Below are 9,349 nucleotides of genomic sequence, written 5' to 3'. Positions count from 1 at the left end.
ATGTTCAGCGCCTGGCGGGTCGTGTTGCCGCTTTAAGCCGGTTCATAAGCCGGTTAGGGGAGAAGGCCTTACCGCTATATCAGATGATGAAGAAAACAGACACCTTTATCTAGAGTGATGCTGCTAACACTGCCTTTGAAGATTTAAAGAGGCAGTTGTCTGAGCCACCAGTTCTTGCGGCTCCCATTGATAGAGAGCCGCTGTTGTTATATGTGGCTGCTAACTCGCGGGCCGTTAGTGTTGCCATTGTGGTGGAGCGTAAGGAGGTAGGCAAGGAGCACCTGGTTCAACGGCCGGTTTACTACGTCAGCGAGGTGCTCATTGAGTCTAAGCAAAGATATCCACATTGGCAGAAACTTGTTTATGGTGTGTTCATGGCAAACCAGAAGCTGAAGCAGTACTTCCAAAGTCATCCTATAACGGTGGTAAGTTCAGCCCCTCTGGGAGACATCATTCAAAACAGGGAGGCCACAGGACGAATCGCTAAGTGGGCTATTGAGCTTGGGCCCTATGGTTTGAAGTATATGCCCCGTATTGCTATCAAATCTCAAGCCTTGGTCGATTTTATCATTGATTGGACAGAGTTGCAGGCACCTGAGGAGAAGCCGGATAATACGTATTGGACTATTCACTTTGATGGGTCCAGGCAGTTAGAAGGCTTAGGGGCTGGAGTTGTTTTAACTTCCCCTTGAGGTGACAAATTTCGCTATGTGCTCCGTCTCATGTTTCCCTGTACTAACAATGCAGCTGAATACGAGGCCTTTCTCCATGGTCTCCGGATGGCCAAGGAGATGAATTTGAGCCGGGTAAGGTGTTTGGGCGACTCAGATCTCGTGGCTCAACAGGTCTCAGGCAAGTGGGATTCTAAAGATCCCCTTATGGCAGCTTACCCGTGAAGTAGATGCTGTAGCTGGGCACTTCAAAGGGTACCAAGTGGAGCACATTGATAGAAGGAAGAATGAGGCGACTGATGCGTTAAGCCGGTTGGGATCTCAGCGTAAGCCGGTGCCGCCTAACACCTTTCTTGACATTTTGCATAATCCTTCTGTCAAGGTACCTATAGAGGAAGAGCTAGCAGTGCCAGACCCGGAGGCACAGTTGGTGGCCGCGCTTCACGTCATCCCAGATTGGACATTGCCATACTTGGCTTATATGACCCGGGGAGAGCTACTTGAGGATGAGACCTTGGCGTGACAAATTGTCAGGCGGTCCAAATCCATGACAATTGTTAATGGCGAGTTACATCACCTCAGTGTGACAGGGGCATTCCAGCGTTGTGTGTCACCTACAGAGGGTCAAGAGATACTTCGAGAGATCCATGAAGGAGATTGTGGTCATCATGCCGGCTCAAAATCTCTGGTGTCCAAGGCTTTCCATCATGCTTTCTACTGGCTCACGGCTCATGCTGATGCGGAGGATCTGGTCAAGAAATGTGACGGTTGTCAGAAGTTTTCACGACGTGCTCATGTGTCGGCTCAAGAATTAAGGATGATCCCAATTACTTGGCCGTTCGCAGTCTGGGGCCTTGACATGGTTGGACCCTTCAAAAGATCTAAGGATAAAAGGACACATCTCCTGGTGGCAGTAGATAAGTTTACAAAGTGGGTTGAGGCGGAGCCAGTCAGTAAGTGTGATGCGGCACAGCGGTTCAGTTCATGAAAAAGGTGATCTTTCGTTTTGGTTTCCCACACAGCATTATAACTGATAATGGCACTAATCTTTCCAAGGGAGCTATGGAAGAGTTCTGTCAACGAGAGCATATCCGTCTTGATGTTTCGGCTGTTGCTCATCCTCAATCCAATGGTCAAGCAGAAAGAGCTAATCAAGAGATACTGAAGGGTATTAAGCCCCGGCTCTTTGTCCCCTTAAAACGGACTCCGGGTTGCTGGGTGGAGGACTTACCCTCTGTATTATGGAGCATCAACACTACGCCTAATAGATCTACGGGTTACACACCTTTTTTCATGGTCTATGGAGTAGAGGCCGTTCTACCAAGTGACATCCGACATGACTCACCCCATGTGGCGGCTTATGTTGAGGCGGATAACGAAAAGGCTCGTCAGGAGGCACTTGACTTGTTGGATGAGGAGCGAGACTTGGCAATAGCCCGCTCGGCGATTTACCAGCAAAACCTGCGCCGTTATCACAGCCATCGGGTCAAGAGTAGAACCTTTCAGGAAGGTGATTTGGTGCTCCGGCTCATCCAGGATCAGTCTAACATGCACAAGCTATCACCACCTTGGGAAGGACCCTTTGTGGTCAGCAAGAATCTGAACAACGGGTCATATTACCTCATTGATATTCGAGAACACAAGGACTCATGTAAGTTGGAGGAGGAGACCCGCCGGCCGTGGAATAACGCCCATCTTAGGCCTTACTATACTTAAGCCACCGACTCTTAAAATGTATATACTTTTGACGATGTACATATTATATAAAGCAATAAAGCAGGACCTTTGTCCTTTTTTCCCATAAAGAATGTTTTTATGTCTTCTTTACCAGGTGGTGGACACTACCAACAAGGAGCAGATCATATCTGAATCCGGCTTTCCCTTTGGTCCGGCTTATGATCATATCTGAATCTAGCCATGATCACTTGGGGGCTTCCTGTTCAAACATAGGTCGTATTCAAACCAAAGAGAACATAGCTGTCGATACCCGCTTGATCGGCATACTGCCAAACCCACTTGGGGGCTTCTTGATCATATTTGAATCATAGCTTAACCCCTTTGGGTCTGACGTGGATCGTATTCGAATCAGCATCATTAAACAAATCTTATGGTCACTAGGGGGCTTCCTGTTCAAACATAGGTCGTATTCAAACCAAAGAGAACATAGCTGTCGATACCCATTTGATAGCATCGCCAAGCCATTGGGGGCTATATGATCGTATCTGAATCTTAGCTTAACCCCTTTGGAACGGTTTACTGATCGTATTCGAATCAAAAGCCTGTAAATTATTTTGATTATCCTGAGACCTTGTGAAAAGCATTATGAGATGTTTTTTGTCTTTCTGGTTTAATATTGGTTACACCAGGTTGTTAAGTACCAGGTGAGCATCAAATCAACAGGAAAGGTTATTAAAGGATCGTAGAATAAGGCAAGCAAATTTAACACGCCAAGGAAATACAAGCCAAAAATATATAGCAGTGGCGGCTTACGAAAGTGTTCAGCGCTAGGAACATGCGCGAAGGCATGATAAACATTAGGAAGTTTTTTCTACCCTATTACAAGACTCCCTCAGTCTGAATAAATGAAGCATTGTTTTTTGCAAAACACCGGGCGATTCACTCCTTCGGCGGGCTTGAAGTCTCCAGGTTATCCTTCTCCGCTTCTCCATCGACTGTTTTGTCCTGGAAAGTTGACGAGGCCCAGTCAATGCCGCTCAAAGCTTCAAATTCAGCTTCATCATCTATTAAACCGGGTGGGTCTACTTCAAGGGCAAAAGTATGCTTACGAGTAGGAGGGATCAGGCTGACATCATCATATGGAATGTTTGGGATTCTCCGGTTCTCACTATCATAGCCCAGAGAGTACTTAGTGAGATCAGTATCGTTCCCAATGAGGGTCGCCACAGGACGTATGACTTTGACACAGGCGATAAAGTCATGATCATCAAATACAGTGCCATCCTCCTTCCGACTCGGGTATCCAAGAGCAAGGTCGGCCGGGTCTAGCTCTAGAAGCCATGCTTTTGCCCGGCTCAATGCGGCAACGGCTCCGGCTCTTGCAGATGACAGCCTTAAATCCTGAATTCGCTGAGGTAGCGCAGCGAGATGCTTCAACACGTCTTGTAAGAGGTGGGGAGGGGTGTTTGATAAGGCTACAACGGCTAAGGCACGTTGTGACCCGGAGTACAACTGTTCCACTAAGGTGTAAACTGCTTTAAGCTTGATCAGCATGTTTTGCTTAAGGTTGGTACTCCTGGGGCCTGTGTGTGCACAAGCATAATAGTCAGCCGGAAGTAATTATTACAATAGTCATTGTAAGGTTACACTGTTTGAGGTTTTGCACAGTAACTTACCGAAGATGGCTGAGACCATTTGAGATATCTACCGTTTTAAGACGGACAACTTGGTTGTTGCCTCTGCAAGAGATGCTTCTGCTGTCTCGGCCTGAGTCACCAGTCAAGCCTTCTCATCAGCCCAAACTTTCTTCTCTGACTCCAAATTTTTCTTCAACTTCTCATTTTCAGAGACACTGAATTCAAATTTGGAGTTGGCCTTCTGAGTTTCAAGTTCTTGAGTTTCCAGACGACTCTTCAGGATAGCAAGCTCCGATTCAAACTGACTTATGGTGGCCTGCATGGACACCAGGTTATGGTAAGGATTATAGTAAGGTAACATTCAAGTCCCAAGCACTTTACAAGTAAAGATACTTGGCACTTGGGGGCAAATGTATGCTGAAGAATTTTTAACTTATCATACCGGGTCACACATATTAAGTCTCAAGCACTTTACAAGTAAAGATACTTGACACTTGGGGGCTAATGTATATTGCAAATTTAAAACTATCATGTTATAATCGGGTTAAATATATTCTCTTTGAACCGGCTAAACTAACAAGTAAAGCAGATTTCTAAGTCTACAACATATTTATTCATAAGCAATAGACTTGGGGGCTGGTACAGTATGTAAGATTCAGGTAAAAAGTATAAGTTATACCTCAGATTTGTGTTGTATTTGTTTTACAATGTCAATTTCCAGGTCACGGCTATTATGCACTTGATTCAGATAGCCCGATGCTATATCACCAATGCTTAAGTGAGTATAATCAGTAATGTCCTGCTTGGCTTTTCGGCGTTCAGCAAGTTCTTCCTTGGCAGTACATTTGGCAAGGACGGTAGGCCGCCCTGCTTCAACAAACTGAGACCTCACAATCTCAACTTCCGGTTCATTTGTCTTGACCGGGCTAGGAGTCTCCAGGTCATTTGTGTTGAGAGTATCTTCGGCAGGCGGATCAGAGGTTGGCACTAGATTATCAGAAGCCGGATCAGGCGGCGGCTGATGGGTAGAGCTGTCTGGAGCAGACGCATTAATCACCGGTTCAGTTACAATCGAGTCTTAGGACAGCTTATTCTCCTTCGCCCTCTTGCTGGGTTTCACTTGCATGCTGTTAACAAAGACAGAAGGATGAATACGCAAGCATGGGTAAAGTAAAGGTCAAGGTACATAAGGTTACATTACCCGGGAGCAGTTTTGAAAGCCGTCATGTTTGACTGCATGGATTCACCGGAAGAAGGAGAGGTATCCTGATAATTGGAGTCAGACGAATTGAGAGGATGACGAATTAAGCCCGCTAAAGGTAAAACAGAATGTAAATCGGAGATAACCTCAGTCCGACGCTTCCTGGTTACGTCAGGTAAGCCGGAGGAGAGTTCCGCATCCTTGTTGTTTTGGGTCTGCCTCCGGTTCTCAAGCTGTTGTTGCTTCAAAAGAAATTGAGGATCTTGATAAGCAAGAGCATGTGAAAATCTTACTTTCCGGGTCACCCTCCGGATCTTTTGCTTTGGCAAAGGCTATGAGTCGGAGGAGATTATAGTTACCTCTTCATTGGCTGCTTGACTGTTCCCCGTATCCTCCTGAAGGGATAGAATGTCAGACAGATAATGACAAGGGAATTAAGAAAATTTAAATATTACCTCTTCATCATCCGAAGAACTATCATCCAATTTGAGTAAGTCGGAGGCGCTGGGTTTCTTTTTCTTTGAGGTTCCCGTCTTGGCGGCTTTCCTTTCGGTTTTCTTGGTCGTCCTAGCTTGTTTGGCAGCCTCATGGTCATATTTGGCCTTCCAGAAGTTATCATCGGCCTGTGGAAAGGATAAGGAATTATGAGTACCAAAAAAGGTATAACATAGCGAAGAGTATTTATTAAGATTGATAACTTACTGCAGGGGCCGGGTTCTTCTTGCAAAAGGGAAGTAAGCCGAAGGTGTTACTCGTCACAGTGCCCTCCTTCAGCAGTGACTGGGTCGTAGTATCCACCACATCATCTGGTAAGTCGTCAGGACTATGGCGTAACGGGTCATCCTTTTCGCCTGTGTAAGTATACATTAAGCCGGAACGGCGGCTTAATGGAAGTATTCGCCGCGTGACCCAGTCTTGGACCAGATCGACGCCGTTTAACCCGTTTCCCAAGAGAGCTTTGATCTTCTTGATGGTGGGATTGAGAGGCAGAGACTCAACGGCCGTCAGTTTGTCTGTTAGCAGATGGTTGGACTCAAGGCGCAGGGTGCGAAAGCCGGGCAGAGGCTTCTCATCAGCTGGAGAAGTGTCCTGACAGTAGAACCACATTTGGTTCCAAGATTTTGGGTGACTCGGCAGCTCAACATAAGGAAAAAGGCAGTCTCTCCGTCGCTAGATCGAGATGCCGCCAAGCTCAAGACTGGGCCCGTTGGCACGTTCATTTTGCCGGTTCAAGTAGAAAAGTTCCCTGAATAATAGCAGACTTGGCTCCTCTCCAAGGTACACTCGCAGAAGACTTGGAAATTGCAAATATTTGACACGGAATTGGGTCCGATGTCTTGAGGTCTAAGGTCAAAGAAATTCAAGACCTCCCTGAAGAATTTTGAGCCGGGAGGGGCAAATCCCCGGCTCATGTGATCCGTAAAAACTATCACCTCCCCTTCTTTGGGTTGAGGCTTCTCTTCAGATGGGTCAGGGGCACGATAAGACATGACCTCCTTCTTAGGCAGATGGCCAGACTTAACAAATTCAGCAAGTTTACTCTTGGTAACTATGGATGGTACCCAATTGCAGGTTACAAGGGCCTTGGCCGCCTTAGGAGCCATGACAACAGTTGGCCTATGACAAAATAAGAAGATCCGGTTCAATTTTAACCCAGGAGAAAAATCCTAATTATTCAAGGTGGCGGCTTAATGAGGGGCCTAATGATATAAGGATGACTGTGTAACAATATTTAAGCCACTACAAGTATCAAGAGCAGTTCAAAATTCTTCAGGTCATGAGGAGCAACTAAGGTTGTGTGTCATTTATTTAAGCCGGACACCTGGACAGTTGTGTTTAAAGGCATTTAACAGAAGGAATTTTCCGGGTGATAAAAACAGGTTTCATAATCTTTTGCTGATATTTAAGATCAAAGGTCTGTTCTGATAAGAAAATTTTCTAGACCTAAAAACTGACGCAGACGTGTTCATAGGCTCGAATGAGGCTTTTATACAGAGAAAGGGATCTGCTTTTTATCCAAAACAAGTGCGAAAACAACTACCGCGGCCATATTATATCATTCTCAGACAGAAGAGGAGTCTAAGAGGAAAACTAACAAGGGTTTGGCTCTAATGGTGATGAACTCTGACGAACTCGAAGAAGCCCTAATGCAGCTCTAAGCAGGGAACGGAAGGGAACTTACGGATCTGGATGGGCTGTGGAGGTTCGTCGCGTTTCTCTGGTCCAACCAGGTCGATGCAGCGGCCTGAGACAGTTAAGACAGGAAGCTCGACAGCGGCGGAGGTGGAGGCGGAGCTCGAGAGGAGGCGGGAGGAAGAAGACGACTGAAAGAGGAAAGAATGGAAGACCAGGGTCGCGCCTATTTATAAGAGAAGGATAACTGAGGCGGCGCGAGAAACGAGGAGATAAAATTTTTTATCCAGCGGCCCTGACGCCTCGATTCTCGGGATGGTCAGTAAAGGCAAAGATCCGTTGGAAGATATGACGGAGTAAAAAATAAGTTTTATTGAAGATGACGTCACGGTGATTTAACCCGGATCCAGATGATGACGTCACGGCGGGTTAAAATCTTCGCGCAAGACAAAAGACTGAAGGACAGTTCCATAAAGTATTTTAAGATTAACATGAACAGGTTCAAATCAATCTGGGGCCTAATGTTGGGGATATAACTATTTGTGTAAGCCGCCCAGGAGGGGCCGGGTTACGCAAAGAAGACTTACCAGAGAGAAGCCCAAGATCAAAGGTGAAGATGGCGGTTCATAGAGGGCTTAAGGCCCACAGGCGACTTAAGGCCCGTTGTAATAAACCGCCATAGTAATATGACTTGTATCATAAGGTAGACTTAACTAGTCACCGAGCCGGACACTGTTTATAAGCCGGCCGGGACTCTGTAAGCCGCAGGGCGTCAACCCGTGTATATAAGGGGACGACCTGCTGGCAGCTTAGGGCAAGAAACAACTCATCGAGAACCGGGCATAGCGTATCTCGCTCCCTGGTCATCGAAACATCAATACCAACCCAACTAGACGTAGGCCTTACCTTCACCGTAAGGGACCGAACTAGTATAAACCCTCTCGTGTCCTTTGTCCCGATTAACCCCTTCAAGCTTCCTAGTTGCGATGGCTCCACAACTAAGTCCTTTCACGAGGACATCTGACGTGACTATTCCACGACATAACCCTTACTGCACAACTATCATAAGCTGGCAGTATGATTCAATATCACAGGTATGATATTTTTTGTTATGATTATATCTAATCATGATTAAACCGCATAAACTATTTTAATCATCAGCGGTTTTATATGGGATATAATGACCCGCCCTCCGGTAAACCGCCAGGGCTCTTGTGATCTACTTGTGTGCAGGGTAGGACTAAATCTCATCTGCATAAATCAATGTCATCATAAGGATATAATGATAGTTTCCAAGTGGCGGATCAAACAGTGTTGGGCAAAACACAAACGTGCACGATGGCACAACAGAGCAAAGTTTTACTAGCCTATTACATGACTCAATGAGCCAAAATGATTAAGTGTTTTTAGAGGATCAAATATATGAACCGCCCAACGGATCAATCTTCTTGTCCTTGACGGTTTGAAGCTTCTGGATCATCCTTCCCCGGTTCTTCGTCCTCCTCTTCTTCCTGGAAGTTTGGTGATGACCAATTAATGCCACACAAGGCTCGGAATTTAGCTTCATCATCTATAAGCTCAGACGAGTCAACTTCAGGAGCAAAAGTATGCTTACAGATTGGGGGAACTAGATCCATCACTTTATAAGCCGGCGTAGGCAACTTCTAATTTTCCATGTCATAAGCCAGTTGGTATCTTGAAAGATCTGTTTCATTGGCAATCAGGTTGGCCAAAGGATGTATCTCCTTCACGCAGGCGGCGAAGTCTTTCTTCTCAAAGGGATTGCCATCTTCTTTTAAGCTCGGATACCCGGTAGCTATGTCGGCCGGGTCTAGCTCTGCTAGCCATGCCTTGGCCCGGCTTAAAGCTGTCACAGCACCGGCTCTTGCAGATGATCGCTACATCTCGCTAATCCTCTTAGGAAGAACATAAAGCTTTTTCAAGACATCACTCAAGAGAGTAGGTGCTTGATTAGTCGGAGAAATTGTGGCCAGTGCATGCCAAGTTCCAGTATATAACAGTTGAACAAG

The sequence above is a fragment of the Triticum aestivum genome, chromosome 3B, assembly GCF_018294505.1.
Source record: "Triticum aestivum cultivar Chinese Spring chromosome 3B, IWGSC CS RefSeq v2.1, whole genome shotgun sequence".
In the NCBI taxonomy this organism is placed as follows: Eukaryota; Viridiplantae; Streptophyta; class Magnoliopsida; order Poales; family Poaceae; genus Triticum; species Triticum aestivum.
The sequence above is the reverse complement of the archived record's forward strand: the minus strand, read 5'-3'. Positions refer to the sequence as shown.